We start from the raw sequence: 17,792 nt of genomic DNA, 5'->3' as shown, positions 1-17,792 counted from the left end.
CTCAGTTGCTTGTGTTTGAAAGGTCATGGTTACAGAGATCATCAGCACAGTCTGTGAGCTCCTTTTAAGTGAAGGCTGAGTTGGTTAGTGCACAAAAGACTGGCTGTTCAATTCTAGTAAAAGTGAATTCACAGAGGAGCTGTGCCCTTACATGGAGATTAAGAAGGAGGCTCAGTTGCTCAAGAATTCTGCAGGCAATCAAAAACCACTAAATAACTAATAAGCTAGCAGGCTAAATAACTGAATGGTGAGATATAAAGGTTTTTAAATATTCTTATAATAAAGAAGTGTGTTAAGGAGGTTGAGATTTTGGAAACAAATGAGAAACCTACAAATCTTTAAAGATAACTAAAAAATCTTTAAAGATAACTAAACAAATCTTCAAAGATAACTAAAAAATCATTTTAGTTGTTCAGAGGCACACTTGGATCTTTCAGAAGTTCTTGTAACATTATGGTAATTTTTTAAGGCAGACAAGATTTCTTTTAGTTAACTTTTCAGATTGCTTCTCACAACTGATTTCTTTTTCAGAATCACAAGATTATTTGCCAGTTGACATCTATGGAACTTGCTTTTTTTGTGTGATCAAAATAGTATCAATAAATACACAAAAAATGTAATCGGCATAATATTTTTTCTCGCTGACTTTTTGTCAGTAAATGAAATTAAATGATTGTTTAGAAGTAGTAGCAATAAGTTATTGCACATACAGAGCATTAATCTTATTTTAAAATACAGAGATTCGAATCCTTCGTGTCCTTCAAGCCAGTGTGAAATACAGAGCTGACAATGTAAACACAAGATGTTTTGAAGACTAGCCCTACAAAGGGGCCGTGAGGTTTTTTTACAGGAGACAGCGCCACATACTGGTTTTGTGAAGTGAGAACTACTGTGCCTTTAACTGAATTATTACTGCTTAATGGGTTGCTTTTAATCGATTTTAAATTAAGCTGACTACACCTTAAGTAATTGTTGCTTATTCTAAGGAAATCACCAACACTAGGTTCTGATTTCATGTGAATGAATAAAGGGAATAATGACTAATGATAATGAAGCATTTGTTGTTTTAATATAAACCAGCACATTTCAATTCATGAGTGTATTTTATTATATTAAATGGCCCTAGTGTGCCAGTCTTTACTCAGTTATTGTTGACTTTACTGTTATATAAACAAATAATTATAATTCCAGTTACAACACTCGAGCAATGCAATTATTTAAAGAAGCACAATAAGTGCATTTTCAAGTGCTTTTCCCCAATTTAAAAAAAAAAAAAAAGCTAAATAGAAAATAGTTACCTTGAAAACAAGTTGCTTGCCACAATCTCTGTTTAAGTCTTAAGGGCGTTTTATTAGACATGTTTGCAGTAATTCAACTTGTGCATGAATTTTCTTAAGATCAGTAGTCTATTTGTTTTCTTAATAAATTCATGGCTGCAGGTTGAAAAGACTATAGCATGTCCCACCCACCCTGTGTGTTTGTTTTGCTGCTATTCAGGACATACATGAGAAAGGTCATATACAAGATATATACAATTATTTAGAGGTAAAAACATTTTTGAATCTATCTTACTGTTATTTATAGACTTGTAAAGTTATAGGAGATGCAGTTTTATCCTTCACCTTGACTGTGATTTCCTACTAGCAGCAGTGCAGCAAAGAAACTGCAGCAACAAGAAATCTACTAGATATTGGCCTTTATTTTGTTCTCTGAGCTTTGGAGCCAGCTTATGTCCTCTGAGGTTCATCACTCCTCAAGGGAAGGTCGAAAAATTTACTGTGGAAAATAAAGTCATTCTGAAAAATACCTCCATGAAATGGTTTCTTTCCTCAAGGAAAACATTAGAAGTTAGAACATAAATGGAAAGCAGAAAGAGTTTATTCCAGAAATTATGCTTTGTGTGGACAAACCCTTATGATTGTGACTAGGGGGATGACAGGTTTTGAACATTTCTTCAGGTACCAAATGCTAACACAGTTGCTGTACTATGGGCAGTATCATAACTCTTCTTTTACTTCAGCTCCTAAGTGTAGCCAGTAGGATTCCTGCCACATGGGATCCCTGAAGATATGGATGCTAAAACTCTTTGTGAGGAGTAGGATTTTGCACAGTCTTGTCTCAGGCCTGTAAGTAAACTCCAGAAATTTGTCTGTATATTTCATAAAGTTGATTTTTTTTATTCATAGATATGGAACTGCAGTCCACATGCTGTCCTTCAAACTAATCCCTACCAGGAGCCAGGGATGCAATAGTTAGCAAGAATATTAATGCTGCCATTAGCATTCACAGTGGAAGACAAGACAAAATGCAGTTTCACTGTTCCAAAAATATCATCACTTGAGTCTAAGGAAAGAGACAAAGAATAACTATGCAAAGATTGCTGGGGAAATGCAGGAAAACAATTAGACAATTTAAAACTATGTAGTGGGCCTCATCACAGAAAGCATGAGCAGTGAGTTCGTGAAGAGTCATGAGGAGTGAGTTTGAGGCAAAATGATGGGATAGCTTTAAACACATATGTTGTGCAATCCTGCCAAAAATAGCAGAAAGCATGCAGGTGCCTATATAAAAAGAGATTGACAATATATGGTGATATCATTGGTTGAGTGTAAGAAGAATTATTTTTTTCAATATTGAGCAATAGCAATGGTGTCTTAATGCAGTGCAGGAAAAAAAAAAAGAAGAAATACCATGAGAGAGGCAATGACTAACTCCGAAGACTTACAGTATTTAGCATGGAAAAATGTTAAGAGTCGAGCTATGTGAATGGATAGATATGTCAAAGAAGGCAATGTGGACAAAGTTTGATTTTCAAGATGTGGAAACTGAAGCTTCAAAATCAAAGGTGATACTAGAATGATAGGATAGTCGTGAATAAGGTTTAGTCCATAATGCTAAAGGAAGGAGGCAATATAGAGACAAATTATGAACATGTTGAACCTGCAACACCAATAAAGAAAAGTAAGAAGCAAACAATGCTTTTAACTGTATGAACATACTTATATCCTCCCAGGAACTTTCATCTTCTTCAGGGTCAAATATAATAGGGGAAAGCCAAGGCCTCACTCTCTCCAAATCTGTGTCTTCGACTTGTTTGTAAAAATAAGTTTTCCAGTGAAAATATATCTTCCTGACATGAACTTGTCAGTCTAGTCATTTAGTTTGATTTCCTGTATCAAACAGACCATAATTCTTTGCTTGTAGTTTGTCCACCCAGTATTTATCTTCTGGTTGAAGTAAAGCTTGTCTTCAGACACACTTCCATTTTTCACATCAGGACAGAAAATAATGTAGAAATCAACATATCTTTTGGGAAATTTCTTAGTGGTTGTCTTACTTTGAAATATACATCTTATTTTTTTTTTAGCCTAAATGCAATTTTTATTAATGTTTAGAAATCTGAACTTTTTTCCCTCTTTTTAGATAGATGAAGAATGTCTTTCATGTTGAGGTGTATCTGAAGGTAGATTGAGATCTATCTGAAAATAAATTGGAGATAAAATGGAAGGTTATTTGTAGACTACAATTAACTCTGTTATAAATTAACTAGATTGAGTTTTCTTTAAGATTTTTGTTGTATTGCAAGTTTTGTAAACCTAAGACAATTTCTGAACTTTCTATTTGTGTGTGTATGTGTGTTTGAGTTTTTGTTTGTTAGTTTGTTTTGGGGGTTTTTTTTCAACTTTTCCAACATTGAGGTGTATTCCTTAGAATTGGATATGGTATGCTAGTAATGGTGTCAATAATATCATATATAGAGATAATATCATCTCTAAACTCTTTAGCTGTCTTCACCTTATACAGTTAGAGCTACATTAGTGTTACCCAGTGTATTACACTGTGAGCTCATATTCAGTCGGTTACCCACCAGACCCCAGAGGCTTTCACAGAGATGAGCTTTCCAAGAAACATTTTTGTGTCCTGTCAGTGTGACCTACTTTCTCTGTTTCTAGATACACAGCCTTGCATATGGCAGCATTAAAATGCATGATGTTTAAAAATGAATTCAGGTTACTGAGTGATTTAGAATGTTCTATATATTATTTACCACTTGAGCCAATAATTGGCATATGCAAGCTTCATCGGAAATGATTTTATTATTTATTTACAGATTACAAACACATAAACTGAGTAGAACATAGTTAAAGAAAGACAGCACTAATACTAATTTGTGTGCTGATTTCCCATTCACGTATACTTTTGGAGATATCAAAGCTATCATGATTTTTTAGATAATACAAATATGTTTTACATTAGTTGTTGCTAAATGTGAAATTTTAGTTAGAAAGTCACATACTAATGAGCCAAGTGCCACTTTGTTGACAGTGGTATTTGCCAAGCAGATTTGTAATCCAACTCAAAAAAAAAAAATCAACTTGCTTTGTGTGTGTAGATGAAAACTATTTTCATGTATTTATATCCATTAATTTAATTTGCTGCCCTTCTTAAATTGCTTTCTGAATGTCCCTGTGCCAGATTTCCCAGATGTTTATCTGGCTTTCAGAACAGGCTGTAATTGCAATAGTTTTTGCCATTGTTCCATTTGCCAAGGAGAGATGAACCAATCACTTGGGCTAGGCTGTGTTAAGAGTCTACTGATGTGTGCAGTGTCTGAAAAGCACCTGTGACGCACTCAGAATAATTCTATTGAATTAACCTCAATCTTAAATCACTATCTCAGCTGTTAACACAATGTAGATTATTTCTTCTCAAACTACATCATCTGGCATCCTTTTAACATTTATCTACAACATAGCTAAAAAAAATTCAGAACATTTAGGATGACCTATAACATTATGAAATGATCATTTATAAACATACCTGGGTAATAAGTATGTAGTCTTAGTATTCCTTCCAATGTCTACAACAACACTTCAGTACAAAAAGTAGCTAAAGGTAAGGAATTGTGTAGAGAAACATTCTCTGTTCCCTCGAATTAAGCTAAAACACTTTGATGTGCTCTTGTGAGGCTGTTGTTTGTGCAGCATGTCCTTCAACCTAAAATAACACCGAAAGTGATAGGATGAAAAATGACAACAATTAAGAAGAAGCTGAACCTGCAAATTTGTTTTCATGGATTTTCCTGCTCTATGTTATAAAATGTTAATATTTAATTTACCAAACAATTCAGGCTTCCTTTGTTCACAGTTCTCTCTTCAAAGAATTAATTTTGGGATGAATAGAATGAAAATGCATAGCACTATATTTGCTTTTATTTATTCTTTACTAAGTAAGTCTTTTATTAATTCTACTAAAAATAGATAAGTATAAAACTGTACATTTGCACTCGCTGACACGCGTATATATGGAAACATGAGAATAGTGAATGACCTTAGGTAAGGTACTTTGTTTATTTCTATTCATTTGGCAATAAATTTCTGTGATGCTGTTTCCTTGTGTCACTCAGAAGACTGGAGAGGCTGGTGACAGTTGCAGCACAACATGCAATACCAAACTTTAGGTGCATATGACCAATAGGACAACACAAATGTGTGAATCAGTGTTAATATTGGCCTTCCTGTGTCAGCAAATATGGTGTCTTTGTAATCAGATGCTTTATGTGGTAAAGCCATGCCAGTCTATCAGTCCTCAGCCTACACTGCTGCCTGAGGTTCTGCTTTCTCAGGTGAAGAACTTGGCATTTGTCCTTGCTGAACTTCATGAGGTTCCTGTTAGCCAGCCTGTTTGGCTCCCTCTGGATGACAATGTTACCTTCCAGCATATTGACTGTTTTTTCCAATTTGATGTTATCTGCAGCATGATGAGAGCGCATCACCTCCTCTAGGGCACGGATAAAAATATTAACCAGGATATTTCCCAGTGCATACCGGGACCGTATCCACTTGTCACAGGCATCCATGTAGAGAACAAACCTCTGAGCTTGTCCCTCCAACCATTTTTTTACCATTCAGATCATCATGACCAAATTTGGATGAAAGAGTTAATCACAGATTAGCTAGGCAAGCAAAATGAATCACTCCAAAGCACTCAAATGCTGCAGTTCATGTGTTGCTTGGTAAAGCAGGATGCAAAATGCAAAATGAAAAAAAAAATCTAAATTTTAAAATTAAGCAAAATTGATATATTTTCTATTTATTAGAGATGTTGAGTCTCTATTTCATTTCAGTTCCCCTAAGCCAAGGATCCCTGACAAAAGAACAGCTGATTTCAACCTGCTTTTTAAAATAATAGTAAACCCCTTAATTAACTTAGTTTTTGAGACCTCCTTAGTCCATTGTTTAATCATGGAGTCTTTCCTCCTTTTTTGTTGTCATCATCACAAGGGCAAGATTATTCACACTCATATAATACAATTTCATGACTTTGAGAAAGCAAGGTCATTTCCTAGGGACAAATGGCTCTACAGTAAAGTACTGCATAACAGTTTGGAAGACATGTACTAGCCTACTGAAGATTCTTTTCTCAGAATTCTTACTCGAAATAACTTTTTCAATTAGTTATTTCAGTATAAAGCTAGTAAGTGTGAAAACAAGGGATAGGATTAGATTACAGAAGGGACTGTTTCTTCCTTCAGATGAATGAGATTGGAGTAATATATTCCTTACATATGTAACCATACCACTGTATGTCCTCTAAACCCTCTATGGCCAAAATCCTCTCTGAAAACTTCTTGAACATGAACAGATGAAAAAATGAAAAAAATATAAAAAATGAAAAAAAAACATGATAACTAAAAATGATTTTGTATGCTTTATTAATATACATTTATGGATATGATAAATTGATAAAAATAATAAATAATAATAAGCTAATTAAATACTTCCAGTGTGGTGTCGCTGCTTTGCCACATCACTTTGCCTTATGGCTTCTAGATGAACCGATGAGGATTCGATATGGATTCTGGCCTGATGTGACAAGATATACATTATTACGCCTTCATCTGAAAAGTGAGATCGAAGTCTCTTGGAATACAGTATTTCTGCTGCTCATGCTGTATTTGTTTTCAAAGATTTGAGTGAAGGATTCATCTTTTTTGAAACTGGAATAAATATATTTGCAAGAGAAGAAGACAACTGTCTTCATCTTTCTGTGCACAGTCTAAGGCAGAAGTCCTCTGGAGAAAACAAATGGCATGTGATCTCATAACTGTGTACTTTAACATGGTGCACACAAAATACAGGTACAATTAACTGCTAGGAACTGTCATTCCTGTTGAGTACTTGAACTTGTGATTTTAATGCCATTATTTTTAGGTAGGGCTTTAGGACATATTATATGCTAATATTCAAAATTACTGTTCTCAGTAGTTGTCCTGTACCTTCAATAACTCCTTTATAATAGATATTAGAAAGCGTAGCTGTAACATTAAGTATGTGATTCCCGTGAGTCATGTTATAAGAGCCTTCTGTAGAAAATAATCCTGAATCTAATGATCCCAAACTAATCCATTTTAAATGAAACAGTGGGATAAACAAAAGTATGTCTGTAAGTAAAGATTTTGTTTTTGAAAGGGCAAGCTTTGAGAAATTATGAGGACCAATTACAGGTAATCACTGGGCCGAGAGTTTAAGGACTCAATTTTAAGGCCATGCAAATTAATTCGAAAGAGCAATCTTTATCTGGAATTTGCAGACTTATCAAGCAATAACCTAAGCTTCTCAAGATAAAAACGTCTTGAAAATTATGGTAGGTCTAAAAAGAGAAAAGAGAAAATATAGGTGTTTTAACCAGAATAAAAAAAAAAAAAAAAAAAGTGAAGGTAGGAATGAAATGCAAGTTGCAGTCAGTGTAGTTCTAAATTAGCATGCAGAATGTGCTGCCATTTTAACTACACCTGAGGATGCCAAACACTGACCTTTGAGTCCCAGCCTTTCTGCAGGTGAGCCAGATAGCCTGTGTGGAGTTACATGTTGCAAGGTCTCCTCTTGGTGTACATCAGGTACCAAACCAAAATGAAAGGCACCTTCCACATGTGGCAGAGGCTTGTGACACTCACAGGGCAAAAACACTTGAAGTCAATTGGATCATATTTGACCAAATAAGAAGAAAAAGTCCCTGAGAAAGAAACTACACATCGCATATTTTGGAGGGCTATGTCTCTCTCTCTCAGACTAGTCAGCTTTATGTTTAACATGGAGGTAGCATGGGATGGGATTAAGAGTTTAGAAATGAAGTTACACATAATAAAGAACAGACTAAAAATTATGCTTATACATTGAATGCATTCTGGAATCCTGACAGAGTTTGAAAAGGTAATCATGAGCAAGTAGCAAATTTTTTAAAAATATGCTCTTGAAAATGGTGTTACATAAGGAGAACAGAGCAACTGGGTAATTTATTGATCCATTGATTTTACTCCAGTAGTATGCAAAATTTCTAACAATCTTTAAAGGAAATGAGTAAATAAAGCTTGAAGGAAAAGGATGAATGGAATGAAATGTAATGAGTGTATGAAAAATGAACTGGGCTGCCCTAATCATTTTCATTTTATTTTGTTTATGTGGGAATACAGTAGAACTCATCAGTCTTCAGCAAAATCCTTTTGTGGTATTATATACGAAGAAATAATTAATACAGTGGACATGGAGGCTACTAGACACATTGTAGAATTAAACCACATAAAAATGAAATGACAAGAGGCTGCAGAGAGCTTATCACTGTGACATTATTATGATAATTAATGATCTGACAACTTAAAATGTGGACACATTTTCAACAGAGACAGCCAACAGAAGTGTCTTTAAGGAGGACTGGAATATTGACAGAGTTGAAATTATGTAACGAAATTCAATAGTTCAAAAACAATGACTATTAAGGAATTCTGTTTTAGGCTGAGCAGGTTAGCTAAAATACTGTGTGGAAAAGAGTTCTGATATATTGTCACTGCTAAGACACCAGTTCAATGCACCTGTGAATAAGTGTAAAAAGATCGAGTAAGATTATTTTCTCTAAAGACATAAGTATTCAGTATTTCAAATGGGGGCTAACCATTAACTCATATATAGTATTGTTAATATTCCTCCTGAATATAAAAGTATTTCTTTGAGTACTTCTTGATCATTCAGGAGAGATAAGCATGAGAAAAATGACAAGGATATTCCTAGAAATTGAGCGTTAATTTCACAAGAAGATATGGAAAAAAAAAAAAAAAAAAAACTGGTCTTGAAAAATGAAAGCTGAAATGTACATATCACTGCTCTTTAAATGGTATTAGGAGGCTGAAGAGCAGGAGAGCGGCAGAGCTATTTAGACAAACTGAAAGTTACACATACACAGAGATATAGTGTGTATAGAGACTATATATTGTTCGTTAGTAAATTTAGCTCAAAAATAGAAGTTTTTAAGCATCAAAGGAAAGGAGATCTCTCTTTCAAAAGGAAATATAGGACTGATTAATCTATCTAGGTTGTGAACCAGATTTTAGGAGGTGTTTGCCACCAACAGGACACAAGACTTGATAACTTTCTTTGAGCCTAAATTCCACACAGCTCTTTAGTGTTCATTATAAACAGAATGGCCACTGGACTTTCTGGTTCTAAGTTACCAGAACATTATTATAACATTAATGAAATAAAACTTTTAGAAAAGGAAAATACTGATATACAACCTTGCCAAAAATTGTCCTATAAGCCACCAATAATAAAGATGAACTAATATGAAATGGTAAAAAGTTCCAAAGGGGAGACTATTCTACTCTTTGACTATATTATCAGTTCTGGGAGCATTCAAAATTTCTGGGTCCATGCACACCATGCAGACATATTCCAGCTCTGTACCAGGAGATACATGATCACAAACCAGGCTCCTTTTTCCTTTTGCTGTCTAGTCTCCTCAGCAATAGAGCTCTGTCATAAAACACATATAAGAACTTTTTCATGATGAAAAATAAGGTCCCCAGAATATACTTACTCCAGCAAGTAAATCTAGATAAACCTAGCTAGAGGCAGCAACTTTCATTTTATTTATAAAGATTTTGGGGGTTTAATTCTTATCTTCTATTTCTTTCTTCCTTTCACTTCCCATCTCTCCATTTCAAGCACTTCATATATATTTCAGACATTAGTATCTACATCTCCTATCTCCATCTGAATCAGAAAGGAAATCTTTCTCTCCCTGACAGCAATAGTATTTTGTTTGTTTGTTTGGGGATTTCTTTGTTTGTTTGTTAATTAACTTAAATGACACTAAGAGTTTACTATGGATTAACTTTGAACATGCAGTCCTGCTGAATTGAGTGACGAGCTAAAAGCCAAAATACTCTCTTAGGCATTCTTAAAACAATTGCCTATTCTTGGATCAAACCAGTGGAAACTCAAATATACTTAAATGTAACGTGTAAGTATGCATACACATGTTTCAGCCATAGGAGAAAATTTACTCATTTCCAAATCAGATTTTTTTTTCCCACGAAGCTTTGAATCTTCACAGATCTGCTATCCTTAACCAGATCATTTCCATTTCCATCCCATTGTGTTCTGCAACATCCTAATTAAAAAATCTCTCTCCTGTCCTCATACACTTCTTTTCATCTTTTTCATTTAATAATCTGTCTAAGGATATTAATGTTTATTTGGTGGGATAAAGTCCAGGTCCTGTAATGATTGCCTTAGAAAGACATGTTTTGTTAAATTCTCATATAGATGGCTATGAAGAAAAAGAAAAATCCAATGGAACACTGTCAGACAATTCACAAACTTGGATTCAAGGTATTCTTTCGGTATAACCTTGGTCAAGTCTCAAAACTGTCCTGCAATTCATTTCCATATCTTCAAAAAAAGGCCAACTCCACAGCCTTCCTACTCCACAGAGGTGGTATGCAAAAAGTATGCAAAAGACTAGGTAGAGTGTGATAGAGTGATTAGATAAAGTGTGAAAATATATCCTAGAGAGAGAGTGATGTTCATTTAAGAACCTACAAAGGTCCACTTTTTAACTAGTAACTTTGTACTTTCATTGTAGTTACTGGAATAAATAAGCATGTCTCGGTCACAGTTCTCCCATCCTAAAGGAGACATCTAAAATAAGTCAGCTGAATGCTCATTGCATTCCACTGCCTCTAAAGGAATTTTCAGTGTACAGATACGCTGATGGTTATAATTGTGTGTATTTGATCAGACTAACCACACCTAAAGAATGCTGAGTTTCTTGCCACAACCACACATATGAAGTCTGGGACAGTTGTAAAAGTTGTAAAAGTCTGGGACATATGTAAAAAGATTTTCTCCATGTTTGGGAGGAGAGACATTGTTTAAGAGGGCAAAGGGAAGAACAAGATTCTTGAAGGGTGAGGCTTATTGCCCTTTCTTTATTTGTTTTATAAAATGGTCATTAATATTCATTATATGAATTTTGGTCATTCTATTCATTCTATGAATGAATCACCCGGATTTTTTTTTTTTTTTTTTAATATGGCAGGTGCTCTAGGTGTGTCTCCCTGATAACTGGTGAATGGTGAATGGGTTTCTGCTACTTCTGTTTAAAAACCTAGTAAGTTCTTAGGTATCCATGGTCAATTCTGATGATGGGATTCCACTGTCTTAGAGTGGAGCTGTTTGGAGCTGTGTGCATGTGCTTGAGATGGTACACTTTTCATTCTCAGAGACACACTAACTGAGCAAATTAAAAAATCATATCATGTGCGGCATTTGGGAGGTAGACATTTGAGTATCTTAATTACTTATAATGCTGGGGGAGTAATGTGGCTTTCCATCCAAACATTCCTGAAAATTCAAATCCAATTGTCATACTTAGCTGCAAGAAAATTTGTTAATTTGACTTTTTGATCTGAAAAAAATGGGTATGATAGTCAGTAGCTCTACTTTTATGCATGCCTATTTACTTTCAGACAACTGTTGACATCTTTGCTACTTTTTTTTTTTGAAGAATACTTCCTCCTACAAGTGCTCTTATTGAAACCTTGAGAGTATTTACAAAATAAACTGCTACATCTCACAGAATCAGAGACAAACAGGACTAGAAGAGAAGTCATCTCTTTTATCCTTCTGCCCACAGGCAGAATCAGTCTTACCTGTCAGGTGCAATAGATGTTTAACTAAACTGTTCTTGAAGATTTCCAGTGACTGAAACTCCAGAAGTGCTTCAGGCAATCTATTCTGGTGTTTCATGACCCATGTTGTTAGAAAATTTTACTTAATATCTATTTTAAATCTTTCTGTCTGTAATTCAAGCCCATTAATTGTTCTTCCATCTTCTCTAGTCACAGAGAACTGTTTATTTCCTTCTTCATTCCAGAAGCCTTTTACCTACTTTCAGACTGTAATGATGCCATCTTCATTTCTGAGACATTCCCACTAAAACTATTTTTAGACAACTCTAGTTTGTTCAATCCTTTCTCAAAGGCCTTTTAAAATAATAAAATAAAATAAAATAAAATAATAAAAAAGGTTATTTTCATTATTTTCTTCTGATCTCTCGTGATAAAACATGGTAACATGGTAAAACATATAGTTTCATACTTTCCTAAGCTTTAGAGATGGCTTACATACAAGTATGATTTTATTGGATAAACCTAATTTATATAAGAATGAAAAATGAAAAAAAAATCAATAAATAATAAAAAGTGTTAAAGAGCAAGGAATGAGTGACCAGAACTTTGTAAGTAAGTGATGTCCATTACTTGGCAAGAAGCCTAGAGACTAGATGATAAACACAGAAATCTGATATTATTTTTCTTACCCTTCTGAATCATACACCTATTCTAGAGGGAGAGCACTTAGGCAAATGTTCAGAAAAAAAAAAAGTTTTTATTTATTTATTTATTTATTTAGTAACATTAGGAAGATATGCTCTAATGAAAGTTCTAAAATAGCCAAAAGATAATGTTATCTTGTAATGGAACTGGACAAATGTTGCGCACTTCTAAGGAATTTCTTTACTGTTCTACATGCCCTCTGGCCAAGACCAGAGCCACAAAAGGATTACTCAACTTTAAACATCTACGACTAGAATATTTTGATCATTTGAAACTCACTAATCATTATCAAATATTACTAGTGCTTTGTCACCAACTTTCCTGCTCACAGATTTGCATGAAGTACCCTTTCTTTTGAGGTTACCAAAGTTTGGGTGCCTTAATTATAGGAAGATACTTAAAGCAATAGTTCCCTAATTTATGGTATGTCTGAGAGCTGCTCAAGACATCATAGTTGCTTGTTAAGTGTAGTGTTGGATATTCAAGACACTCTGACTATCTTCTGTTGATTTTCTTTTTCTATAGAAGAAATAAATCTTCATTTGGTCAGAGAAACAGTTGTTTCTTTTGGTACCGTAGTTCAGTGATGATGATTTTCCTCAGATTTAAGAGAAACAGATGAAAATTTGCTGCAATTAATTCTTCATTATTTATACAAAGTATTCCAGATTCAGGAAGAGGCAAAGTGAATGGACAGTGGATTAATAACTGGAGTGATCTTTCAAGATTTAACAATCTGGATTCAAGTCCTTGCTTCAAACATGGCTGAAGGGGAATTACAAAATATGTTTCTTCTTCTTACCTTCAAGCACCCTTGTGAGGCTGAGTGTAACAAACAGCTGAATTTTAGGCACCTGGCATGTCAAGAAGACTCCAGAGGTCTGAGTTCAGCACTCATATCCAGGTAGAGATATCTACCACAAAACGAAATTCAGAGCTGCTAAATTATTGCAGGTAGATATGTAACCTCAATGGTTAGCCATGCTGAACTAATAAAATGTTTTATACCTCTGTCAGGGTAGTTGACACCTAACATCAAAACTCACTTACATTACTTACAAGAAATAAGGAGGTATCATATGTCTCTAGGATGGACTGAAGTTTCTCTCTCTGGTCAAGGCTGGGCTCTCTCAGGCAAAAGAATCCATGATTTGGGAAGTGAAGAAAGACTGAGACCATCAGGTTTCCAATTTGGGCATTCAAGAGAGAAGAGACTTAGATTCAGATTCATATATGTGTTTCATAAGCAGAGGAAGAAAGCAGGTGAGAACACAAGACTGCTCTTTTCCAGGATAAATGCACAGTAGCTAGTTTTGCTTCATCTTTCTACTGAATGAATGACTGCAACCTTCTTTGTAAAACCATGCACTTCCAGCAGGATAGGTAGTGCCGGTCCCAGGAAACAGTGTCTGCCTCACTATGTCCTCTCCCCACCAAGAGAGGAAGAAACGTGTTTCAAATGCCTTCAGTTGAACCAATGCTTTTATGCTATGCTCGTGGAACAACAGAATTAAAAAAAAAAAAGACTCAATGTCTTCATCCACACAAACCTAAATTCCACTTGCACTGCTTCCTGATCTACATAAACCTAAATTCCATCCATTTCCTACAACAGAATAGCAAATACTCTTTGCAAGATAACACTTTACCATGAAGCATCTATTGAACAATGAGAGATGAGACCCACACTAAATGGCAGAATCAATCTTGCTGGGCTGTATGTCTTAAACAGGAGATGTAAAGGTATCCTTATAATTGTAGCACCTATTTCCCATTACAGGATTTTTACTTTTTTTTTTTTTTTTGCATTTTTAATAGACTTTACATATTTGCCATAAAGAATTAAAATCAGGAAGTTGATTAACACATCCCATATTTCCCATATTTCTTTTTGTCTGGACCTCTAAGATTAAAAAATAACAAAATGATATTAAACAACTAGATGACAGAAATAAGATGGATGAGGGGAAAGCAGTGGATATTGTGTACCTTGACTTCAGCAAGGCTTGCAACATCGTCTCCCATTATGTCCTCATAAAGAAGCTCAGGAATTGTGGATTGGATGAGTGGGCAGTGAGGTGGATTGAGAACTGGCTGAATGGCAGAGCTGAGAGGATCGTGATACGTGGGGTGGAGTCTGTGACCAGTGATGTCCCCCAGGGGTCAGTACTGGGCCCGATGCGGTTCAATTTGTTCATCAATGACTTGGATGAGGGCACAGAGTGTACCCTCAGCAAGTTTGCAGACAACACAAAACAGAGCAGAGTGGCTGACACTCCTGAGGGCTGTGCTGCCATTCAGAGGGGCCTAGACAGGTTGGAGAGTTGGGCAGAGAGGAACCTCATGAAGTTCAACAAGGACAAGTGCACCTGTGGAGGAATATCCCCGAATACAAGTACAGATTAGGGGTCGACCTCCTGAAAGCAGCTCTGCAGAGAGGGATTTGGGAGTCCTGGTTGACAAGTCAGCCATGAGTCAGCAATGTGCCCTTGAGGCCAAGAAGGCCAATGGGATCCTGGCCTGCATCAGGAGGAGTGTTGCCAGCAGGTCGAGGGAGGGGATCCTGCCTGTCTACTCAGCTCTAGTGAGGCCGCACCTGGAGTATTGTGTGCAGTTCTGGGCTCCCCAGTGCAAGAAGGACATTGAGCTTCTAGAGGGGGTCCATCGTAGAGCGACAAAGATGATTAAGGGGCTTCAGCATCTATCTCATGAGGAAAGGCTAAGCAAACTGGGCCTGTTTAGCCTGGAGAAGACTGAGAGGATATATGGTCAACATGTACAAATACCTGAGGGAAGAATGTAAAGAGGATGGGGCTAAACTTTTCTCTGTGGTAGCCAGTGACAGAACAAGGGATAATGGGTACAAGTTGAAACACAGGAAGTTCCACCTCCATATGAGGAAGAACTTATTTGCTGTGAGGGTGACCGAGCCCTGGAACAGGCTGCCCAGAGAGGTTGTGGAGTCTCCTTCTCTGCAGATCTTCAAAACCTGCTTGGATGCCACCCTATGCTATGTACTCTAGATGTCCCTGTTTGAGCAGGGGGAATTGGACTAGATGATCTCTAGAGGTCCCTTCCAGCAGCAACCATTCTGTCATTCTTTCATTCTGCGATCTAAAACTCTAGATCTTCAATGATTTCACCTGCAAGAAGTTAAACAACAATGCTACTTATTTTCCTTTACAAAAATGTGTCCTGACTGAGAACTGTATTAAAAATCTAGCCTACACTCCTTATGGTTCAATTTCTGAAGAATTATGTTAATGCAAAAATGCCAATTACCAAAATGTTGTTCCATGCCAGTAACAAGCTGCAAATGTTCAAAACAGTTGGAGTTTTATATTTTTAGATTACTGCTTTAATTATTTAGCAAGAACTTAAAGAATTTTAAAGCCAGAAAGACATTTGCTTATAATGAAAATAAGGTAATTTAAGCAAAAGTAGTCAGCCTTCATCCACATCTTTCAATATGACTACAAAGCCTAAAATGATGGTTTAAATATTAAGTTTATTCTAAGCATTTTCTTTTAGTAGTGTATTAAGATTGCATATAACAAATAAGGGGTAAGGCTGCACCTTTTGCCTGACTTCACTTAATAATTAGTCTGGTTGAGTTTTTTGAATTAACATGTTTATATCTGGGTTCCTGACTATACTTGCTTCAGTAAGATAATATGGAGAATGATGACAGATTTTCAGTGTGAAAAAAATGGAACAGGGATTTTTCATGTAAGTTATGTATGGCAATCTGATTAATATGAAGAGTTCATAACTGCAGTTTAGAAATAGTGTTGATCAAAGTGTAGCAGAGGGTGCAGTAGAATAGGCCATTTTCTCAAGAAAGATGAAAAAGATCTAGATGAAACACTCAGTAACGTAATTTCTCTCTAGATCCCAGCTTAGTCAGTTGAAATTACGTGTTTCAAAACACCCAAGCAGGGAACTGGCTTGTTTACCAGCTTTCTATTGGCGACAGAGTCATCACTTGATGAAAGCGTATTTTGTATCATTTTGACTGCAGCTAATATGGCGTGCTTCTTTCCTTTATCGTGAAAGCGCAGTCTTGTAGGGTAGGGATACAGAAATGGATGTTTATACTTGATCTGAGTGTGTATTAAGATTTGGGTTTTTTTTTTTTTTTTTTTTTTTTTTTTGCTTTTGTTTGCTGCAATACTACATAGCTTTTGGATGGTTATCACAGGGGAAGAGCACAGAATTTCTTTTATTGAAGTACTCTGAAGATTAGATTGCATAATGAGTGGTAATAAAATTCTCTGTCAGTATTTTTCTTTTCATCCTAGAAGAAAATCTATGCTTTTTGGAATTATTCCAAACAATCAAAATATTCTCTGAGCATTCACTCTGCAACAAATTATCTCCTCATCCTGTACTATTGGAGAAAGCTGTTTTATCTCAGGCATACATGCCATTATTCTACACTGTGTTGAAATTGAACAGCACTTACACAGACTCCACTGAGACTGCACTGACTTCACTATATTTCAAGTCCATAAAGAAGATTTAGACCAGCTCCTGTAAAATCAAGTGTTGTGTAAATATAACGGTTGTCTGATGGCTACTACTCTGATTCTGTCAGTACAGTCTAACTTAGTAATATGATCCTGGCCAATGTTTATGTTTTATATGGAGTTAGAGTCCCCATCTGGGAGTTAGTAACCCTACATTCTGTTCCCATCTATGCTGTACATTTGCTGTGCAACTGCCCTCAGATGCATTGTTTCCTCCATGCTTCAGATTTCTCTTTGCAAAAGGACAATAATATTCCTTTTTTCTGTAAAAACCCTTCTCAAATCTATGCAAAAGGAGAAGAAAAAGCTGTGAATCTATTGTTAATCTATTATTCTATTATTCTTATTTAATTACCTGGAGCAACAAAGGAAAGATTGCTAAAGCAGCCATCACATATGTTAAGACACAAGGACTTTGAAACGTTACCACCTTCTGCAGTAATTAGCTGTGCCCATGAATTTGACTTTCAGAAGGGCCCGATGTCTCCTAATGGAAACAATATTATGTTATGGCTATTATAGCTGCATCATGATATTCAAGCCACTGCAAATCATTTGAAGTAAGATTGTTTTCATGCTCTAAGTTTGCT

Source organism: Tinamus guttatus, unplaced genomic scaffold (assembly GCF_059628265.1).
Source record: "Tinamus guttatus ecotype Peru unplaced genomic scaffold, ASM5962826v1 Tinamus_guttatus_pri_ptg000083l, whole genome shotgun sequence".
Lineage (NCBI taxonomy): Eukaryota > Metazoa > Chordata > Aves > Tinamiformes > Tinamidae > Tinamus > Tinamus guttatus.
Note: the sequence above shows the minus strand (reverse complement) of the source record.